This window comes from Protopterus annectens, chromosome 2.part0 (genome assembly GCF_019279795.1).
Source record: "Protopterus annectens isolate FY-2018-M chromosome 2.part0, PAN1.0, whole genome shotgun sequence".
In the NCBI taxonomy this organism is placed as follows: Eukaryota; Metazoa; Chordata; order Ceratodontiformes; family Protopteridae; genus Protopterus; species Protopterus annectens.
This window is the reverse complement of record NC_056728.1, coordinates 1107704684-1107728966: the sequence shown is the minus strand read 5'-3', so window position 1 is coordinate 1107728966 and position 24283 is coordinate 1107704684. Positions and strand designations below refer to the sequence as shown.

The 24283-nt window shown below is 38.3% G+C and overlaps 1 long non-coding RNA gene across 1 annotated transcript in view; it reads right to left on the bottom strand.

The window, feature by feature from the left end:
• LOC122793359 overlaps window positions 1–24283 on the bottom strand; it is a 660422-nt gene that overhangs the window by 313961 nt on the left and 322178 nt on the right. The window lies entirely within an intron of this gene.

Below are 24283 nucleotides of genomic sequence, written 5' to 3'. Positions count from 1 at the left end.
CATTCTACTCCTACCTACACTGTATCCTCCTCACAAATTTAACCCTTTCACTTCCATCTTCCATTCACTCCTGCATCCATTTTTTATACCTTCATATAATTTCCTCATATTACCTTCCCATAAACACTGATATCTATCATAACCTACTACCTTCCTTTCCTCACTACTTTATCGCACTCTATTTTCATCCACTATCCCTTCTATTACCTACTACTTTCACAAAGTCACTTCTGTGACATCTTCACTTCTTCCATTAATACAGCCTGCTATTCCACGTCACTCTGGCTGTGTTTCAATAACCAGTACACCCCCCTTGCTACCTATTCACCTCTATCATTCCTGAGCCATAGAAACTTTACTCTCTGCCAACACCATGCCTTCTGTTACCCACATCTCACATTTAAACATTTGAACATTTCCTTCCCTTAGCTTTTCTCTTCTTATTCTTGCTAACCACTTAACCTCTTATCATCACCAAATGCACAACTACATTAACCAACACACACTTATCCTTTTCCCATTCCATCATCTCATATCAACATTGAAATCACCTCAAACCTCTTTAACTCCTGTTATATGACATACTTCCCATTCAAATACCTCCTGCTCCACTCAACAACGTTAATATCCCTTAGGTATGACAAGCTTCTCTCTAAATTCTCAAAAGATCTCATATACTTTAATTCTCGATTAAAAGTGAGCGAAGATATACACCCTAACTCAGGTCTCATCCACATTCAACAATAATCCTTCCCTTCTACCCGTCCCCTCTGCCCTGGAATTCATAACTCCCCCAATAGCTCTAACCTCCTTCTACTCGACATGAACCTAAAAAGTATAGTCAACAAAGTCCATGATCTCCACGCCTCCCTACCCTCCCCTGATATCACCTTTCTCCCAGAAACCTGGCTCAAACCTGAAATCACAAAATTCTCCCTCCCAGGTATAACATGCATATATGCAATAGAAAAAACAAGCATGAAGGGGGCATAGCCATGATGCATAAGAAAAACTTAAAACTAGAAATTATTCACCCAGATAATCCCAACTTTAATCATTCAGAAATATTATTTAGCAAACTCAAAATCAACACTAATAAACATCTAATCATAATAGCCATATATATGCCACCAGGCAATAACTCCAATACAATTGAGGGAATACTACACAGAATTTCCTCAACTTTTACAGAAGAAACCATCATAATCGGTGACCTTGATACTGACTGATTTTCTTACAACACTGATAATCCCAATAACTTCATCAATCTTTATGAATTCTCCCAGGTTATTAAAACCCCAACTAGAATTGACAAGACTTCCAAAAGGAAATCAATACTGGATTGGATCCTCACCAACAAACCTTCACTAACCTTTCAATCCGGTTGCCTCCCCAATAACTTGTGTCCATCTCCCCACCTATTTCATCAGATGTCATGTTAATCCCTACAGGCAAACTTGTTTTTGCCTAATCCGTAACAAAAGGAGCTTTAACCCACAAATATTTCTCTCACTTTTACAAAACTGTGATTGCACTCAACTCAAAACTCTTCCCCTAGACTCTGTTATACACTTCTTTAACACCACTTTCCTTGATATTTTAAATAGGCTAGCACCCTGTAGAACCAATAGAATAACATTGTGCTATGCTGCATGGCTAACAAGTGACACCAAAAAACTATTAAAGGGGAGAGAATATGCCTGGACTCTCTGGCACACCAACAAAAATCAAACAAGCCTAAAAAAATATAAACAACTTAGGAACAAAGCAAAATCCCAAATTAAACTTGACAAAAAGACTTACTATTCTGCTGCACAGCAACAGCACTGCAACAACCCCAAGAAATTATGGAGTGCCATAAATAAACTCCTTCACCCTGACAATTCATCCACCACCGCCCCTACTACCACTTCCAACACCGACAGCATATCCACACAATTTAACACTTAGTTTACAGGTACCATACGATCACTCAACAAGCACCAACTCAACTTTCCTCCAACCATTCCATCCCTATCTAGTAATACCAATGACACATTCACCTTCAAACTTGTTCCTAATTTCACTATAAAAAAACTTCTCTCTAAACTTAAACCCACTACTCTGGCTGCAGATGATCTACTTACAGATTTCCTAGAAATAACAGCTGACGCTATTGCCTATCCCATCACTATACTGATCAACCACTCTGTCTCAGAACATTATGTCCCCTTAAATTGTAAAATATCTTATATCATCCCCCTGCACAAAGGGGTCACTCTACTGAGATCTCTAATTACAGGCCCATTGCTATCTTATCACCTCTGTCCAAACTCTTAGAAAAATGCATCCACATGTAGCTTCTAAACTATCTACTAACCAATAACCTCTTATCTCATACTCAGCACGGATTCTGCCCATACCATAGCATAACAACTGCCCTCCTAAGCTTCATAAATACCATTAATCACCACAGAAATAATGGACAACTAATTTCCTCTGTCTTTTTAGATCTCTCCAAAGCCTTTTCAAAGTTCTCCCATTAGAAACTACTTGATGAACTTGCCACCCTAAAACTTAGCTAATCTTCTGTCAGCTGGTTCCATAGCTACTTATCTGGGTGGCAGCAAGCCACCAAATGGCAGGAAAATGACTTTCTTGGGTGGCGTAAGCCAGGGAACCTTGTTGGCTAGGCTTACTTAGGCCCTTGGGCCGATAGCCTAGTACCTACCTATGAACCTATGAACTGTCCTCCCTACTTCCTGTCAACCTGGGAGTTCCCCAAGGTTCCATTGTAGGCCATCTACTATTTACTATTTTCACCAACCATCTCCATTCATCAAGCCTCCTTGCCTCAGTCATACAATACGCAAATGATTTGACTCTTATATGTGCAGCACTCTCCCTAAAACAACTTGCTACCACAACCTAACAGTCCTTCTCTGCCATTAAATCATGTCTCTCGGAATCTTGACTAATTCTGAAGCCCTCTAAGACTAAGCTGATGCTCTTTCTCCCTGGAAAATCACACTATCCTCCCACTCCATTCCAAATATATTCCTCCAACAACGCCACAACTTACACTTGCACTTACTTCTGTAGCCTTCCCCCATTTATCTAAAACTTTCCCTCCAACTTCATATCTCATACCATACTGCTACTACCACATGCTAATCTTCTCTAATCACACCATCATACATTTCTTGCATTTCTCTCCATCTTTTCCATCATTCTCTTCCGCACCTCTGATGCCTTCCTCTTCAACTCCTACCCTCTCTCCTTTGTATGGTGCCTACAATTCCACTCTCTGTATCTGACCAACTAATAATTCATCCTTGTAACCACACGTTTCTTGCTATAGCAGGCTTCTTATTTGCAACTCTATTTTCATCTTCATACATTGAATTAAGTATGTTTTACCCCCAGTCTATAACACTCTGGAATCAAACTATTTAGTTTTGTAGGTATTTTATGACCCCCGTATATTACTAGGTTGTTCTGCAACTGTTATACTTATACTGCAAACAAACTTTTCTCTATTGTGTGTATTTTATGATCTTGTGTGCCTCCTGCTGAGTGCACTTTATGACCTGGAACACTTATGGGTTTCTTTTCAAATTGCAGTGTACATATTTTATGTCCTGTTACATTTGTGTCTATCCTTTCAAATTTGCTAGAAACTGTTATTTTATATTTGTGTCTATCCTTTAAAAGTTACTAAGAATTGTTAACATTAACACTATCATTTCATTGTTGTATGTATCCTACATCATGTTATATTTGTGTGCATCATTTAAATTGATAGAAACTAGTAATACTATTTTTTAAAACTGAAATTCCTTTTTCTGTAATTTTCTGTAATTTTTCTCTGGAGCTTTTCTCCCTGGGCCTCAGCTGAAAATGGGCTCTCACCCAGTCAGACTATCCCGGAAAACAAAACTGAAATAAAAATAAACTCAAACCTAAGATCGAATGGCAGCAACATTTGTCATTGTCTTGCCAGGAATGTTAACTCCCTGCTGGAAAGTCCTACATGATTTATTTATTTATTTTTATGTACGTGAAGTGCTCCTGCAGAATTTCCTTTCTATACTTGTTTGCTAAACCATCTGCAAAAACAATTGTTAGTGAAAAATGCAGGGATTAGAAACAGTCCAGTGCTTTGTCCTGACAGCCACAGCTTTTGTTAAGCTCTGATATGACTGAGGCAGAGGTAATACCATTGGCTGCAACTGCCTATAAAGTGGCATATTTGCAAGAAGCTGGTAAAAAGTACAGGGCAACATTATAAATGACCAAGGAGAAATAGATATTCTTGGAGGTGGATGCTTATGGAGGGATTCTAATGGAAAGCACTTCCATACAAAGAATTTAATGGTTTGTTGATTCAGGATTATTAACAATTTTCCTACCTAACATTAGCAAACATTATAGTAAACAATGCCTGGCAAGTGAAAAAACTTAATAAAGTTAATAAGCTCAAGAAATATGCCTTTCCTGTATAAGTACTAAAACTGTGTCAAAATCATATATGCAAATTTTCAGGGTGGACAGTTTTTTTCACATGCACAATATTATAATGCTGTTTGTGAGTGTGCAGCATTACATGCATTTGTTTCCTGAGCAAGAAGGACCTGAACTGGTGAGAGAAAAATACTACTAAGGATTTATAGTGTAGCATAACCCTTTCTGTTATTTTACTAGGAAACACTGACCACATGAGGTAGTACATCCATGTGCGATTCAAGGTCAAGCTCACTCTTACAGGAATCGGGTGGGGTAGCTTTGCATCTTTAACAGATAAATCTGGATTGTTAAGAGCTACTCATGCCTGAAGGTAAGCACTTTCCTTCCTGATGCTCCAGACATCTATATTGGCAAAAGTAAACTCTGTACTGGATTTCTTGCATGGGTCATCTCTGCACTGATAGACAAGGATTTAAGTGTACATACTAATACAATAACGATCATCTGCCATTTTCCAGTTAGGAGGCTACTCATGTGGAATCAGCTTAGGAAATCCACATCTATTAAAACTTTTCATATGTTAAGAGGAGAAGGAGAGGAGGGGCTGGACGTAAGAGGATGGATGGGTATATTCACAAGGAGTGATACTTAAAAACAGGCGACTGCATAACAGATCTAGTACAAGCAGCCTTTATATACAATGATAAAATCAGAGTACTGCATTAGCAAATGGCAGAGAGTTCATGAAGGACCAGCCCAGTTCTATCTTCTACCACTTTAAGTCAGCAATAGAAGGAATCAGCAAAGGATCTCAGAGAGGTTACTGAATTCTGGAAGGGATAAGCTCGGTTTTAATTAGGTGTGTTGAGCTGGATGAAAATCAGCTAACTTTGCAATGTCAGTATCCGTCTTTGTTGCCATATGACACAGTTCTGGCTTTCATTCTCAAGAAAAGTACTCTGCAAACTGAAAAATGAATATTGCCATAGAAACCAAACATAAAATACACTAAACACATAAAATCCTGTTTGCTCTTTAGTGCAACTTAGAGCATTAAGGTAACCAGTGAACACAATGGTTTATTCACACAGCAATCACAATACATTTAATCAACTTGATATTTCTAAAAGCTGCTGTATGACTCACCTCGTGCCACCTATCTTTCTTCCTTTCGAGTTACAAACATTAAGATAGGTGATGTGAATATAAATAGTTAAAACTTGCTGCACTGATTAGCAGAAAACAGTAATGCACTATAAAGTCACCTAGCAGCCGAAGCAATTATCATCATCATCATCATCATCATCAACAACCCCTTTCTTAATATTTTCTGCATGGAGTCACGGTGTTACATGAACCGTCACCATCTCTCTCAATTGAATACCAGTTTCCTTCTTTCTTGCCAAGGCAATCTGCTGTTGATAAGTGCTAAGATGAAGGCATTTCAGCCAAGACTGACTGAATGGTATTTCACTATATTATATACTCTTTATGGTTATCTGTCTTTCCCCAATGTTTGCCAACCTCAGAGTTACATTTAACAAATAGTGGATGTAGAACATGCAGCCCCTTACATGGAGACTGTAGGGGCTTTGTCCTTCACAAACTAATGTATTTTGAGTTTCCCTGAAGTGTCATTGAGTCAGACAGCTAACTGGTCATTGATAAGACAACAAATATTTATCAACCTGTGGGTAACCTCAATTCTATGCAAGTAATTAAATGGATAGTTACTTTATGTAAACACAGAATAGCAACAAATAATTGAGAAGTACTATAGAGTAAATACTTGCTTGATTTTTGATGAGTCAGCTGAGTTAATGGAGGCAGACAAGCATACTTTTTCTTATGTACTGACAGAGAACATTTTTGATATCCAGCGTTGTGCTTTTCATGTATTAAGTTGCCAGGTGATATCCACTATGCAGCTTAAGCTGCTCTGCTTGCTAGTCTAGTCCTGACAGAGAGTGTGGACATTATTCAGCTGTCTGTGGAAAAGGATCAGATCTGAGTACCATGGAGAGAGCTGGTCCAGAACACAGTGTCACCGGTGATTCAGTACATTAACAGGATTCTATTGGAGGCAAAGCATTTTCATGCACTACATTAGAGTCTGTCTATTAAGTTACCTATCTGGGGTACATGAAATATACAACTGCTGCTTCTTCCAACCTGGTTTTATCCAAATCCTTCCAGTTCTCCTAAGCTCGCTTGAAGGCTATAATGAATTCACACTGCATCCCCCAAAAAACACTGGAACACAAAAGTGAAGTGATACATTTTCTGGACCAGCCAAGGTTTTACAGTTACTTAAGTTTTCAGAATAACAAGAGCCCTTTTTCAGGAGTTAGTAAATTACTGAGATTAAATATAGTACTTTAATACTCATTTGTATCTAGAATGGGAGAACAGAGTGCACCATTTCAGTCACAATGGCTACAAGAAACATTTTGAAATGTACAAATTAACAAAAAAGAATCTCATATGAAAAAAATCTCAATCTGCATGAACCTCAGAAACAAATGCAGTATCTCTAAGAGTGCACACGCGCGCATGTGTGTGTGTGTGTGTGTGTGTGTGTGTGTGTGTGTGTGTGTGCACGTGCATGCGCATGCTCGCACGCACGTTTGTCTATATGTGCACTTACGTGCTAAGAACTTGACATACAACTTATGACCTGTTATAAAAGTACAGGCTCTCTCAAAATGTTGCATAGAACCTATGGTCATTTTGAAGAAAAGAAAGCACCCAGTTTAAGTTCAAGTCAAGCAGGACCTTGATGCACAAAGATAAAGGCCTGACTACATCTCAGGCCACCCAAGTTGGATTAGTGGCTTAGACACCTCTAGGAGCTAGTAGGGGAGGATGAGAGTATACATCACTGCCCGCTCACCCATTCTAGGGGGAAGGGAGGAAATTTGCCTTACCTTATAGGGTGACACCTAGTGGAAGTAGTAGATGTTACCCAGTGAAGACCATTCCAGCTGAGCCTTTGTTGTCATGGAGTACTGCACCAGTAAGATGAGGGAAATCTAGGATGTAGAGGCACACTACCCCTTGTGGAGGGGGGGGGGGGGGGCAGCAACAGCATACTTGTCAGAGCTGTCAAGATAGAGGGCTGCTCCCAATGGGGATAAAATAGGCCACCCCCACACTAGCAAGCTGGCTCAGGGGGCTCACTCTCAGCCCAGGAATGCCCACACCCTGTGGGACCAGAATGAACAGAATGAATGTTTCATTCACTATGTATGTGCGTGCACACACACACACACACACACACACACACACACACACACACACACACACACACACACACACACACATGTATGTGTTAAATGTCAGATACATCACAAAAAACAGAAATGTGTAAGAAGTATGGTTAAATCCAGAGAAGGGAAACTGTTACAGTTTAGAGTTGTTTAGTCTGCCTTAATAAAAAATCTGGGTGAGCTAGGAGTTTTGGTTAAAGAATATATAATAATGGCAATAATGTTAAGGTTGCAGTGCTGCATCATGAAAAGATAAGTGACTGCCAAAAGAATAGGAGACTACTATTATGAATGCCTATAAATTGTTGATGCGAATGTGAGAGCATGAGATGTCATATGGAATTAAAACAGCTGCTTTGTATGTAGTTGGTATGCCATACAGTACTGGCTTTCACTGAATAGGAAGAAGCAAAAGGGGGAAGAAAATGTATTTATTTTTTGGCTTCTTTGATTCAGAGTGTGTATCTGTTGAAACATCAGCATGAGTTCTTGCTGATATTTTTGTATAGCAGCTATGTTGATCACACAGTTTTGTTATAATATTGAAATGCACTGAATATAAGGGTCTCGCTGACTGTTATTCCTATAATTCCATCTATGCACTGCTGTTAAGTCACATCAAGTTCCAGTACTGACCCCAGAACCAGTCACTGAAATCCATAAAGTTAGTAGGCAAGCAGAAAATGGAACTAAACTGCCAGGCCTTTCATCCTACACACACACACACACACACACACACACACACACACACACACACACACACACACACACATACACTAATAGACAATTTACAGTCACCAATCTGTCAAAGTAATTAGTTTGGTATGCAAGAAGAAACAAACAGACGTAATATATGCAGATGCCACACAGAACACATCCTAACTGAGAACTGAACCGGAGAACCTCTTTCTGTGAGATAACAGTACTACTCACTGTGCCAGCTGTGTCTCAGTACACTTAGACAAATATAGCATCTGCACTGGATATTGTGCGCTTCTGTGCTATGTGTCCTGTAGTTTTATTCCTGTTGTTGATAATATGTCTAGTTTGTATATTGCAATCCTACTGCTAACCATGGTTAGATAATGAAAGACAGTCCCCACCATACAAATTAATTGTTCCACACTCCAACAATGGGAATTACATTGGCAGATAGAGATCCCTGCATCGTAATCCATCATCTTCCTCTTAGGCACTGATATATAATGTCTCCTACCTGCCTTTTGCAATCAATCCTCGCCTACAGTTTAGAATACTAACAGTTCTAGTATACTAAAGCAGCTGCTATAACTGCTTGGAAAACAATCCATTTTTTATTATTATTTTGCTTTTTAAACTTCAAGTTATCTACCAAGATTTTTGGTGTCAAACTCAAACTAGATGCAGACAGCTATTGGAGCTTATAATATATAAGGATAGATGTTAAAGAAATTGCTACCAGTAGCCTATGTATCTGTATTTCACTAAAAATTGTTGTTGTGTCTTGAGAAATGCTCCAACTGTGTTTGCCTGGTAACCTTTTTCTTTTAGGGTTGTTGTCTGAAAAATGAAAATTGTGGAACAAAAAAATAATTTTGTTCCTTACTGTGAGCAGAATATCTGACAAGTCTACAAAAGGTCCATAGGTGCTACATTTCTATGTGCCACAGTGGGCAAAGATGTAAAAGATTGTGTTAAAAAAATATGTATTTGAACATATATAAAGTGCTAGTTTAAAAAGCAAATAGTATATAATGCATTTTATTCTATTAATAATATGGCAATAAGAATGATTTTAACATGTAATTGCTTGAAGCTTTGGAGCTGCGGTGTATTTGAACTCTGACCCTAGCAGTAGCCAGCTCAGCAAGCTTATGTTTTTCACTAATGATTATCTGCTGGGTCAGGAAATTAAATGTATAAAGCATTGAAAATCTTCTTCTCCTTCCTCTGGGACAATTGGCCTTGTGAATGTTACCAAGATAAGACACAGCTGCTGAGAAAATGTTGCAAGAAGAACAAAGAAGTGTATTACAAGACTGAACCAACTATTGTATTCGAGCAGGCCTGAAACCTTGAAGGAGTAACATTTACAGAAAGACATTATAACTGACCAGGTGCTTTGCAAGGCTGTATTATTCCCAAGGGAAAGCTTTTTTAAAAAATATAACATCAGCAATCTTCATGAATAGAATACTGTTAGTAAAAGTGATGTAGATGCCCTGTGACTAACCACGTCAGTAAGGTGGGCAAAACCTGAATGAAATACTATAAAATATTCTGTACTTCCTGCATCATGTCAGACAAAATTCTGTACTTGTACGTGCATCTGAGCCTCCTGTGTTGTAACTTTGTTTTTATTTAACAGTTTGGTCCTTCTTGAATCGGAAACCCTCAGACAGCTACAGATCAGAGTGTACCGGTGGTCAAACACTGCGCAGGAGAAGCTACCGAAACGGTTCTTCTTGAAATACAAAGACCTCCGACTGAATTGTCGTTTTGAGAGGCTGGCCACTTTCTGATCTGCGGCCGAAGAGCGGTCTCGAACTGGTCGACTCAGGAGGCTCAGGTAGGAAGATATTTGCCTTTTTTCTGTTTTAGATGAGGGACTAGGTTACAGTAAATGTCATTGTCAGAGATTTGTTATACAGATCAGGGACAAAAGGAAATTACTGTATATTTTGTCAGAGATCAGGGAAACAGAATAAGGTAGGCAGTTATTCTAGATAAACTGTGTAAGGAACTGAAATACCACGTGGTGAAAAAGGGTTACGTAACATTTTCTTTAGTATGGGAAATCAGTGCACTAAAGTATCGCGAGATCCGCCCCTAACTGAAGATGCAAAATATATGCAATTGCAACGGGCTGATAATGTTAGGTATTATACAAAATGGGTTAATAAATACGGATTCGATGGTAAATTAGATAAAATTTCATTAGTTAAACTCTTAAAACAACTGAAATCTGACGCAGAAGGTCAGGCAAAAAAGCAACAGCGATTAGGCATTCCTCAGGCACACAGGTGGATTGAGGAAGTAAACCAAAGGGAACAGAAAACTAAAAATGCTAAGACGTTATTTTTAGACAAAGAGGATAATAACATAGTAATAGCGACGGCTCCTCCTCCCCCTCCCCTCCGATGCCTTTTGCAGGATATGAAGCAGGAGGACAAGTTGGTCCACCTCCATGTTATCCTGATGTCACAAGAACACTAAAACCATTTGTTAGAGATCCTACTGAAACTAGGTCCCGGACACGTAAAACACTTGGGGACACAGACTCGTATCAAATAAGAAAAAACACACTAGAGGAAAGTGAGGAAGAAAGCTGTCCACTTATCGAGGTACCAAATCCTCAGGCAGGACAGGAAGGGCAGGACCCAACTCTCCTAGTATACAGACCATGGACACCGGAAGATATCCGGAAAGCTACAGAGGGAATCCCCCATCCAAAAGTCAATTATACAAAGTTTTTACAAGATTTACAAGGTATGAGACTAAGTTACCACTTGAATGGGGAAGAAATGGAAAAGGTAGTTAGACAAATTGTGGGTCCAGACTGGCACATGATTTGTGGCACCTGGAATCCTCGTAATGCAGAGCTTAAACCACTCCCACATAGTGACGCAGAACTAGACAACAGAGTAAAAGGTCTTACAGACCGAATTTCTGAAAAATGGAAACCTAGAGCAGATTGGACTTGCATTAACCAATGCATACAACAAGAGAATGAAACTGTAGATGGGTACTATGGTAGATTATTGGAATGTTTCAATAACCATAGTGGTATGGCTATTCCTGAAAATCAGACACATGATACTTCATATGAACAGCAACTGAAAAATGCGTTTTTGAAAGGTTGCATTGCACCTATCAGTAGCTTTATTACAAAGCATATGATAGATCATCGAACAAGTAGGCTACAAGCCTTACTTGAATATGCTAGACATGCTGAAAGACACTTTAATAGTAAAAAGAAAAAGAAGACACAAGTCTTCACTGCTGAAGACGGAGCTGAAGTCTTTGTAGTACAGTCAGGTAAAAAGGGTAAGAAAAATGCCCAGGGAAATAGACAATCTGACAAAAGGTCAGAAGATTTTGAAGAGAGAAAAAAGAAAGGTGAGTGCTTTAAGTGCGGAAAGAAAGGACATTTAGCAAGGGATTGCAGGCTAAATAAAAAGGTGACTACAGAAAATAAGGGTGATGAGGACTGACTATATGATAGTGATGAAAGTCAGAAATCATCAGGAAAGGCTAACAAACAAAGGACAAATGTAAATGTAGTAGAAGGAACAGAGAAAGTGCAAGCAGATATGGAGGATGAAGAAAGTGAAATTTTAGATTTGGCATTACTGAGTTTGGAGCTCTATCTGGCAGACACAAAACCGGAAGTTACACTTCTGGTGGAGGGAAGGGAAGTAAAATTCCTATGTGACTCAGGAGCATCACGAACTTTGATACACCCCTCCAAGTTACCAGAATATTCCGAATCACCTGATTATACATTAGTAAAAGCAGCAAACGGACAGCTATATAGGGAACCACTCTCCCATGATATAGCAATAACTGACCCTGTTTCAGGTATGACTCAGAAAAGCAAAATTGTAGTGTCTGCAAAATGCCCAGTAAACCTACTGGGAAGAGATCTTATGCAGATATTTGGCATAGCGGTAGTTCCCACTATGCAGGGTATGGAGGCACAAAGACAAATGGATACTTTCGTGGTGCGATCGGAGAGTGAGACTTTTTACTGGTACAGCCAGGATCTAGTTACGACTGGTCCAGGGGCAGTAACCGAGGAAATGATGAATGTAGCCATCAGTAAGGCCCCCTCCCTTGACACTGACCAACAGCATTTATTACACTGTACTCTATACTACTGTAGCATGCCAGGACCTGATAAAGAATATGAGCAAGAATTGTTTAAAAATCCTGCTAACAGATTAGTATTACAAACCTTGTATTGGGATACTGAGGGAAACAGTGTGGTAAGCTGTTCATTACCTCAGGAATTCATGACACTGTATAAATCTAATCGACTACCACATGTCAGCTTGACAAAAAACAAGAATATGAAATGGGCAGACTTAGGAGAAAAAGTAACAAGATGGGAAAAACAAACTGATTTAGAATCATCAGAACAGGGAATACAAAAACAGAAATTGAATTGGCTAACACAGACACATCCAGCTGTACACTTACAAACTAATGAAGACAGCTGATTAGCGTTCTTATTAGAAGAAGAAGAAAAAGCCGTGTGTGACATACCAAAGATTCTTTGGTCAACAGGCAAATCAGATTAGGACTTATTCAAACAGCAGGACCAGTTACTATTACACCAAAATCAGCATTTAGACCACAGAAAAGACAATACCCCTTGAGGAAAGATGCAGAGCAAGGAATCAAGCCTATAATAGCAGCATTACTCAAGGAAGGAGTACTGGTAGAATCTCTTGATTCACCATGTAATACCCCTCTATTTCCAGTTGAAAAAGCAAATGGGGAATGGCGGATGGTACAGGATTTACAAGCTGTAAACAATGCAATAATACCCAGAGCACCTACGGTGCCAGACCCACACACCTTGTTGAATGATTTAAAGCCACAACAAAAATATTTCACTGTAGTAGATATAAGCAATGCTTTCTTTTCAATACCTATACATCCTGATAGCCAGTATTGGTTTGCATTTACATTTCAGGGTAAAAGGTATACCTATACTCGGCTACCACAGGGATATTGTGAGAGTCCAACAATATTTGCACAAGAAATGGCTAGCAACCTGGCAGGGTTTACCCCACCAGGAGGTAGTCAGATTCTGCTTTATGTGGATGACATTTTGCTAGCAGCCCCTACCCAGCATCCATGCAGGGAGGATACTATAGCGTTATTGAAATTTTTAGCAGCACAAGGACATAAAGTAAACAAAAGTAAGTTACAACTTTGGAGAAAACAGGTTAGATACCTAGGATATGTAATATCCAATGAAGGTAGAATATTAGACGAAGACAGAAAAACAGCGATTTTACAGGCACCTAAACCGGCAACCAAGAAGGAAATGATGTCCTTCCTGGGAACGACTAATTTTTGTCGAAGCTGGATATCAAACTATGCTTTAAAATCTGCTCCACTGGCTGATTTAATATATAAAACACCAATGGCAGCACAAGATATATTACAATGGACATCTGAAGCAGAAACAGCTTTCTGCAGACTAAAACAATTGATAGCTCCTTCATTAGTTTTAGGACTTCCGAATTACCACAAAAGATTCTTTCAGACCGTAGATTGTAAACAGGGATATATGACGTCAGTTCTGATGCAACAGCATGGGGATAAGCAACGCCCCATAGCTTACTATTCATCACAGTTAGACCCAGTGGCACGATCGTTGCCTCACTGTGTACAAGCAGTGGTCGCAGCTGCAATGGCAGTACAGGCTTCGGCCTCAGTGGTGTTATTCCACCCTCTCACATTGAGAGTGCCTCATGCAGTCGCGATAATTTTACTGCAAGAAAAAATAGCATATTTATCTCCTGCTAGACATCTTTCATGTATGACCATACTGCTGAGCCAACCTCATATGGTAATTGAATGTTGTACAACATTAAACCCGTCAATGTTACTTCCGACTCCTGTGGATGGCACACCGCACAGCTGCCTGCAGGAAATTGAGCAAATAACTTTGCCCAGACAAGACCTCACTGATATGCCCTTGGATGATGCCGAGGTGACATTTTATGTGCATGGCTCATGCAGAAAGGGTCCTACAGGGAAAAATCTAGTAGGATATGCAGTAGTCACAGATACAGAGATCTTAGAAGCCCAACCTTTACAGCATAACCTATCTGCTCAAGCAGCAGAACTGATAGCCTTAACACGGGCTTGCACTCTAGCGAAAGATAAATGTGTGAACATATATACTGACAGTCAGTATGCTTTCTCTACAGTGCATGTTTTTGCACAACAATGGAAAAATAGGGGAATGATAACATCTAATGGCAAACCGATTAATCATGCGCAACTTATTTTGAACTTATTAGATTCCATTCAGTTACCTACTAAAGTAGCTATTTGTAAATGTTTAGCTCATACAAAACAACAGGATAGAATTTCAAAAGAAAATGCAAAAGCTGATGCAGCTGCAAAGCAAGCAGCCTCAGACTCAGAAACCTTACTTTTAACCGCGGAATTACAACCCTCTGAGATTTTAGATCTAGAAATGTTAAAAACAATGCAGACACTAACTACGAAAGCAGAGAAACAAAAATGGGAGAAACGAGGTGCAATCCTCGAAAAGGGACTGTATGTCTCCAAAGAGAAAAAAACAATATTACCGTCTAATTTATTTAGATATGCAGCTTTGTTGAGCCATGGGCAGTGCCATGTCTCAACAGGGGGGATGGTACAGTTAGTAAATCGAATATTCCAAACATACGGATTCATAAATTACACAAAAAAATTTTTGTGCAGCATGTCATATTTGTAACAAACATCATGCACAAGGGGCATTCAAACCCAAGCAAGGGAGTTTTCCTACACCACCATATCCGTTCCACACTATTTGTATGGATTTCATAGAATTGAATAAATGTGAAGGGAAAAAATACTGTTTAGTAATTATAGATATGTTTTCTAAATGGGTAGAAGCATTTCCAACTAAAAATCCGGATGCAGCAACCGTGGCAAAAGCCCTAGTAAAAGAAATAATTCCTAGATTTGGCATACCGAAAAGGATTTATAGTAACAATGGGACACATTTTGTTAATCAGATGATTCACCAGCTTGGGAGATTCTTTGGAATCTCCTTGAAGAATCATTGTGCTTACCACCCACAGTCTGCAGAACTGGTGGAAAGGTACAATGGAATTCTAAAAAACAAATTGAGGAAGCTAGTGAGTGAGACACAGAAAAACTGGATTTGCTGTTTGCCTTTGGCACTGCTGAGCATGAGAACAGTTCCAAATGTAAAGGGTTTGACTCCCTTTGAAATGATATTTGGAAGGGCATATTATGTGCCACAGTGGAAAGCTCTCATGCCTGCAGAACTAGAGGCTGACAGCTCATTAGCTAGCTATATGAGGAAACTGTTAACAAATAAAACTGTTTTGCAGTTGAACTCTTTTTCAGATAAAAGACAGACCAGACCATTAGAAGCAGTGCTGACTCCGGGGACCTGGGTTTGGCTGAAGGTTACGAAGAAGAAGAATTGGGCGAGTCCAAAGTGGGAAGGACCATACCAGGTACTGTTGGCAACGCCTACTGCAGTCAAAGTTGCTGAGAGGTCGTCCTGGGTCCATCTGACACACTGTAAACCGGTAAAGAATTTTCAACTTGATAAACATTTTGTGACTGATACACAACAAAGGCAGGATGGCCAAGAGCAAAACGAGTAAAAATACAGATCAACCCCCAAAGATGTTGTTTAATCATCTTGTTGACTATGCATTTATTGACTATGATTGTGATGACCTTCCTTTTGTTGTGGTTTTTCCTACATGTAACCACACAAGTGAAAGTGGAGAGACGTGATGAACTGTCTATAGACTGGCATCCGAACTTTAACACATACCTAGCTATGAAGCGTGTATATGTAGAGACTATGAACATTTCAAATTGCTGGGTTTGTACTGCTATACCAACAGCATATGGAGGACTGTTAATGTCCGCTGTCCCTTGGGAATAAATGAGACTTGGGAGAATTTACTTTTTGATACAGGATCTGTAAGATCACAAGACAAAATTGCATTGTATTTGCCTATTACACAGAAGGGAATTGTATGTTTTTACAAGAATGATACACTTCAAGTGGGTTGGAGTAACTGTAATATAACCATATCTTACAAATGCTATATTAAAGCTAAAGATAAAGGCACTGTTTGTAACACAAATTATGATTCATATTTGAGTTTAATGAAAACAACATTAAGTGATGTGCAGAGAAATCCTGTTTTACATAAACAACTGTCTGTTATAGACAAGAAAATGTTTCATTCAGAATTAACCTGCATCAGTACTAAAGTAGAAAACTGTTATTTTGTTTGTGGGAAAAAGGCATACAAATGGCTACCTGAGAATTGGTCCAGCAGTTGTTTTTTGGGTTATCTGGTTCCAGCCATAAGACATACTGCAGAATTACCTCTAGGTAAGATACGAAATGTGAGAGATGTAGCCCGAAAACCTGAAGGTCCAATCGAAAAACCTGTGAACCCAGTGGGAAAAATCGAAGCTGGTTGGAAAGACCATCATTCCCTAAAAGATAAAGAAAAATTGACTCATATGGACTTGAGTGACAGTGTTATATCCTGGGCTGGAATACTTCCAGCATATGGAGCAGTCAAATCGATCTGGGAGTTGAGTAAGCTGTCGAAACTTCTCGAAGTAATGAGTAACGCAACTTTTTCTGCTCTCGAACTAGTGACTGATGAACTGAATGCAATGAGAACTGTTGTGCTACAAAATCGAATGGCTCTTGACTTCACCCTAGCGGCAAGAGGTGGTACGTGCACGCTTATCAAAGAAGAATGCTGTGTGTTTATACCAGACAATCGACATGAAATTAATGACCACCTAGAGGTAATACAGCAGGTATCGGCCATGACTGAACCAGGCCCAAACCCACTGACGAACTTTTTCCAGAGTCTGTTTGGTGGGTGGGGTTCCATCCTAATGAACATCTTGATTGCTATTTGTGTTGGTCTGCTCCTATTAGGAGCATGTGTCTGTTGTGGGATCCCCTGCATGAAAAGATTGATCAAAGATTTTATTGATGTATCTGTAACTGAAACTTTGTACCAAGACATTGAGTTAGAAAAATTAATTTCAGATGAAATTCTTTCCGAAGTATAAACTAAATGACTTGCCTGGTTGAAAGTCCTTAAAGGAGAAGGCCAGGGGACGAAATGACATTGTTTATATTTCAGAATAGAATAAAAGTATTAAAAGGGAGGAAAATGTTAGAAAAATATGTATTTGAACATATATAAAGTGCTAGTTTAAAAGCAAATAGTATATAATGCATTTTATTCTATTAATAATATGGCAATAAGAATGATTTTAACATGTAATTGCTTGAAGCTTTGGAGCTGCAGTGTATTTGAACTCTGACCCTGGCAGTAGCCAGCTCAGCAAGCTTATGTTTTTCACTAATGATTATCTGCTGGGTCAGGAAATTAAATGTATAAAGCATTGAAAATCTTCTTCTCCTTCCTCTGGGACAATTGGCCTTGTGAATGTTACCAAGATAAGACACAGCTGCTGAGAAAATGTTGCAAGAAGAACAAAGAAGTGTATTACAAGACTGAACCAACTATTGTATTCGAGCAGGCCTGAAACCTTGAAGGAGTAACATTTACTTCTGGAGCATTTCTCCCCGGGCCTCCGCTGAAAACAGGCTCTGTGGAACCTAGTCGGACTTTCCCGGTCAACAAATGATAAATAAATAAATAATAAATAAATTTACAGAAAGACATTATAACTGACCAGGTGCTTTGCAAGGCTGTATTATTCCCAAGGGAAAGCTTTTTTAAAAAATATAACATCAGCAATCTTCATGAATAGAATACTGTTAGTAAAAGTGATGTAGATGCCCTGTGACCACGTCAGTAAGGTGGGCAAAACCTGAATGAAATACTATAAAATATTCTGTACTTCCTGCATCATGTCAGACAAAATTCTGTACTTGTACGTTTTTTGCCTCCTGGTGTGCACTAGTAAACTTTTGCATCTGAGCCTCCTGTGTTGTAACTTTGTTTTTATTTAACAGATTGTAATACAGTTCAGTTAAAAGAAGGAGAAAGAGAATATTGCACCGATGAGACTGAAATTTCAGACCTAACATGAGTCAAGAAAGAATCTGTCATTTATTTGTCTTATGTTTTTCATGACAGCACAAGGTTCCAAAGAGTTTGTTGATGCATATTTTGCTGAATTAAGGAATTGAGCCAAATAATGTGAATTTGATGGGTCTTGTGATTTATTTTTGTGGAAAGAATCCTGTGTGGCATCAAAAATTATTAAACAAAGGACCGATTACTGAAAGAATCAGATTTAATGCTGAATAAGTAATCAATGTAAGCAGGGTAAATGAAAATACCTCATCAAAATTAAAAGTGCTCACTTAAGAGGTATAGCTGTGCAGAGTGACATGTGGAATGAAAAAGCTGAAACTAAGTTAATAAAACTCTTCAAATGAGCTGAGAAGTCTGTGGAAAATATGAGAAGCATGGAAGGATGGTACAGGATTAAAGACAAGATCAAGAGTCTTCTAAAACATGTTATGTTCTCTGATCTTCAAATAGTTCCTGGTGATGTCTTCCACTTATCTGAAATTCACAGGGGTGCATACAAACTATGGGTTAATGTACTTTTATATGGTTCTGTTTCTATATATGCCTGTAATAATGCATCATAGAAAGCATATTGGCTAAGATCAGTTTTCCTCACAAATATCAGTATAAAGTAGGCAATTTAAGGTATTTGCATCTTTCAATACAATTTAAGTCTGTTGTTAGGTAAAAATTTTCTTGTGAATTTCCTTTGCACTATAAGCTTTTTAGTTGACCCACAGTGCAGGTCCGAACGATGTTATTATATTCTATTATTGTATAGATTATAAAGATTAATCAGGCAATTAAAATCCCTCATGGTAAAGTTTTTTTTATCATGAGGCCCATTTATTTCATGGCTCTGTAGTATATAATGAATGCACACGTTTACTAAATGAGACGTTTGCTGACACCAAGATACCCAGATCTTTTTATTGTCTGACCTCGCTTAGTATATCTTATGACAATAGCAGTGGCTTCTTAATACTTGGTTTTCCAAAGTACATTACTCTGTATTACTTCATTTACTAATCCTTTCATGTAGATATCAACATTCTCAAAATAATTTTCACAGGAGTTAAGGAAGCCAATTGTGTAATCATTGGCTTACTTACTGAACCAACAATCCCCGAGATTCAATAACACCTACACTAAGTATACACTCCAGTCATAACGCCGTATTTTAAAGCGGTTTTGACAGTGGGTTAATTCACATTAAACTAGTTAAACTGTGTTATTGTTTATGTGTTGTGCAGCTTCTCACTATCTCCTCATTTAACAGTTATTCCACATCAGCCCAGCGAATAAAATATTGTTGTCATTTTTTCTGTTAGATTAGTCAACTTAATGGTCGAGCCTCACTACTCCCTACGTATTATGTAATATATTTACTATACAGTAGTGGGCTTTTTGGTATTAGGCTTATAATTTACCTAGGTTTCCTAATTATTAACATAGAATCTAGCTAACCTTTTGCTGACATAGTTAGCATGTTCATTCTGGTAAGAAGCTTGCCTATCGGGTTAAAGTGCATAGTTGCTTACTATCTTGTACGGTTTCATTCTCAGCGTTAGTCCCTAAACCAGAACATCTTATGGAATGGAATTTAATCTGCATGATAGTCATGCATCCACTGTATTGAACTGCTAATACTCTACCTATATTTGCTATAGTGATTCTAATTGCTTGTATTTGCTTACTGGTTAATAAGAATGGAATTTAATCTGCATTAAAGTCATGCATACACTGTATTGAATTGCTAATACTCTACCTATATTTACTATAGTGATTCTAATTTGTTTGTATTTGCTTACTAGATAATAAGCTCTCACTATACTAAAGGTTTATTTTCTTTGCACACCCCTTTTACACAGCTAAATTGATTTAGAGTGTATTCTATTATATTGTTTAACTAACTAGGACATTTTTTACTTGGCTCAACTGCTAACTTATTTTTTTCTTTTTCTTCACTACTTTCACTTCTTTCTCCCTTTGTCTACCCAGCCTGCCTAGCTGCCTGTCCTGTTTTAGGGTTGATAACCTGCCCTATGTGAAGACCCTGGGTCCCTGCATTAAATAGTACCTGCTTTCTCCTAAAATCAAGGAAATGAGGCTATCTTCTCCCTGAACTCATCCCTTCAAGGAAGCCAAAAAGTATGTTTGTTACTATATGTAAAATATATTTTTTCCAAACTAAGTAGGTAGTAACTTTCCCTTCCCTACCAGGATAGCCAGCAGAGTTACTCCTCTGTACTCTTCTACCTTCATCCCTTCCCTCTTGTTGCTCCTGCACTTGACTTCACTTTTCCCACCCTTGCTCCTAAACCCACTTTCCCCCCATGTGCTACTGTAGCAGTACAGTGTGTACTCACTAGAGGGCACCCTTTTCCTAGTACACCTAGCCTTCAGCTTCTAAATAGAATCTCTTAGGTAATTAGTTTTACCTTACTTGTTTCATTCTGTCCCACTTTTCCCTTTTACATTCACCATAATTTTCTTATCTACCCAACCTACTCAAACAAGTATTACCTCTATTACCTCCTTCAGCTACCTCCTCATAACTTACCTCTAGTAGTCAGCATTCCACTGATTGTTTTCCTCAGGTCTTCTTCCTTTACTTAGCTCTACCTGCTCCGTTCACCCTGTGGGCTCACTCCGCTCCCCTACCCTACCCCCAAATTCCACCCACTCCCACTGCATCTGACCTTATACCTCTCTAACCACACCTACTTACACCATTATCCTATCCCATCCCATAACTCATTAAAGCTATCCATCTTCTAAGACACTCCTCCTATTTTAACACACACTTCACCCTTCCACGCTCCACCCTCTACTTTAGAAGCTCTATTCCTATTCAATCCTTATCAACTTACCTCAAACCACTACTTCTATTTTTCAATTCTTCCTTTCCTTTGCATTCCCTATACCCTAACTGCCTATGAGCATCTCAGTTACTCTAGCTTCCACCAGCCCAAAAACAAACATCCCCTCCTGCTTTACCAACCAGCCTTAAACACATAAACATAACATCCTCTACTAATGACTTCCTCCCAAAGTATCATAGTGTCACCCATATTAACTATAAACACCACCTTATGAAGACACGACATAATATACTGAATCCTTCTCTAACCCACACATATAGACTACACCTACACCTCCTACTAGATGATGATATACATCCCAATCCAGGCCCTACCAACATTAGTCCTGCTTCCCCGAGTAGACCTTCTAACTCTCCCCCTCAAACCCCTACAAGGCCTCATAACTCCCTCTTCTTAGCTCACTTAAATATACAAAGTGTGAATAATAAAGTTACTCACCTTCATGCCCTACTGGATGTACATGACTTTGACATCCTTTGCTTAACCAAAACATGGTTAAAACCATCAACCCAAGACTATGAAATCACCCCTCCTGGATATAACATTTTAAGAGTGGATCACCTTAACAAGAAGGGCGGGGGTGTGGCCTTAATATACAAAGCAGTGTTCCAACTTTCACTACTAGAGGCTCACCCACCATCCAATACCAACTCTGAAGTTCTTATCACTAAGCTGCAGCTAAATACTTGTAAATCCATCTACATTTTATGCTCATATCTTCCTCCAGGTAATAACATCAACTCCCTAGAAAATATCCTTTGCTGGCTGTCCATTAACTATCGCACGTTGGAAAAAAAACTTTATCAAAACAGCAAAGCTTTCGGGTAAAACCCTTTCTCAATACTAAAACAATTACATTCAGAACATCACTTGTTTTAAATAAGAGCCCACAAGTCACATGATAGCAGCCCATGTCATGTGACCAAAACACCAAATTAATACTATATCTATAAAACATGTATAAAAAATATATAAAAAAAATATATAAAAAAAATATATACATCTACATATCAAAATTTAATACAATACAACTTAATGAGTACACATTTCATAGTTTAATACGTTGTAACTTCATTAGAATAGGTTTAAGACTTATAGCAGAGTTTAGACCAGGTGGACGATCCGCTGCCAATCGGAGTATCCACTCATATTCTCTGGTCTCAAGGATATTATTAATATCCCCACCCCTGATAGAGGATAGAACAACATCTATAACCCTAAACCTAAACTTATGTTCAACTCCACTTAGTTGTATATGCTTGAATAGGGCATTATTTAGATTTTCCCTCCTAATCTCAGACTTGTGTTCAATAATCCTATCCTTTAGCTTGCGAGTAGTCTTACCTATATAGAATGAACAACACTTAATACAGGTAGCCATATACACAACATTAATCGTGTTACAGTTTGCCATAACATTAAACCTATAATTTCTATAAGTAGTAGGGTGAATGTAAAAAGAAGAGGTGGAAGTATCAGCTATATCTAAGCAACAAGAACAATTCAAGCATTTAGAAGTACCAAGCCGAGTCAAACCAAGAAACTTCGTGTTAGCACCAATTTTAGTTTTACCTTTAAAATCTTTGTAGCATAACCTACTTTTAACTGTTCGCATATTTCTATAGGAAAAATAGGGTTTGGTGCCCAATAGCCTACATATCTCAGGGGATGCAGTCAATACCGACCAATACTTATATAAAATACGCTTAATTGAAGAAACTCTGTTACCAAAAGTAGTCACATACTTAACTGTATTATTCCTTTGTGGTATAGCATGTAATTCAGCAGTTACGTTATTATCAAAATCGCCATTTATCTTAAAATATGGCGGATATAGAGTAGTTCTATTATGTATAACATAATCCTTCAACTCTGCTAATATATTACTGTCATAGCCACATGCTAGAAATTCGTTGTACATTTCATTTAGTTGTGCATAAAAACATACATCACTCGTATTGAGCCTACTCACTCTAGCAAATTGTGCCTTAACAGCACCTTTAAAGACATGAGGAGCATGCATACTATCAAAATGTATATACCTATTTGTGTGTACGTCCTTTTTAAAAATAGTAATATGTAACATACCATCATTTAAACTAACTGTTACATCAAGAAATAATGCTTCATTTTTAGATACGGTTGTTTTAAAAACTAAGAAAGAAGTAGACGTATTTAAATACGATACAAACTGCTCTAAGCTTTCTAATGAGCCCTTCCAAATCAGGAAACAGTCATCTACAAATCTCTGATAAAAACAAATATTATTATTCAAAAATTCATAACCATTATGTATATGCTGCAGTTCCCATTGGTATAAAACCAAATTTGCATACGTATTAGCAACAGGCGTCCCCATAGCAGCGCCATTAAGTTGCAAATATAACTGGTGGTTAAAAATAAAAATATTGTTACTCAACACCAGCTCTAATAACGAGCAAATGTTTTTAACAGAACTGACCAGTAATGTTCCCTGCATTGTCAGAAATTCTGTAATGGATTCAACCCCATAATTGTTTGGTATAACAGTAAAAAGGGATACAATATCCAAGGTTACAAACAGGTAATCCCCTGTATTGATAATGTCATCATGTAAACTGTTATACCAGATGGATAATTTATTCAAAAAGTCACCTGTATCCTTTAGTATATTGCCACATTTAGCCAAAAAAAGGATATAACTGTTTTTACAAATACACAGATATTGGCTCTGTAACCCACCCATTACTAGAGACAATGGGTCTCATTGGTGGATCCAATAAGCTCTTATGAATTTTAGGTATACCATAGAGCTGAGGGATGACCGGACATGGTACAGTGAAAAAATGGAACAAATCTAAGTCTATATCACCATTGATCTGTAGTTCATATACAA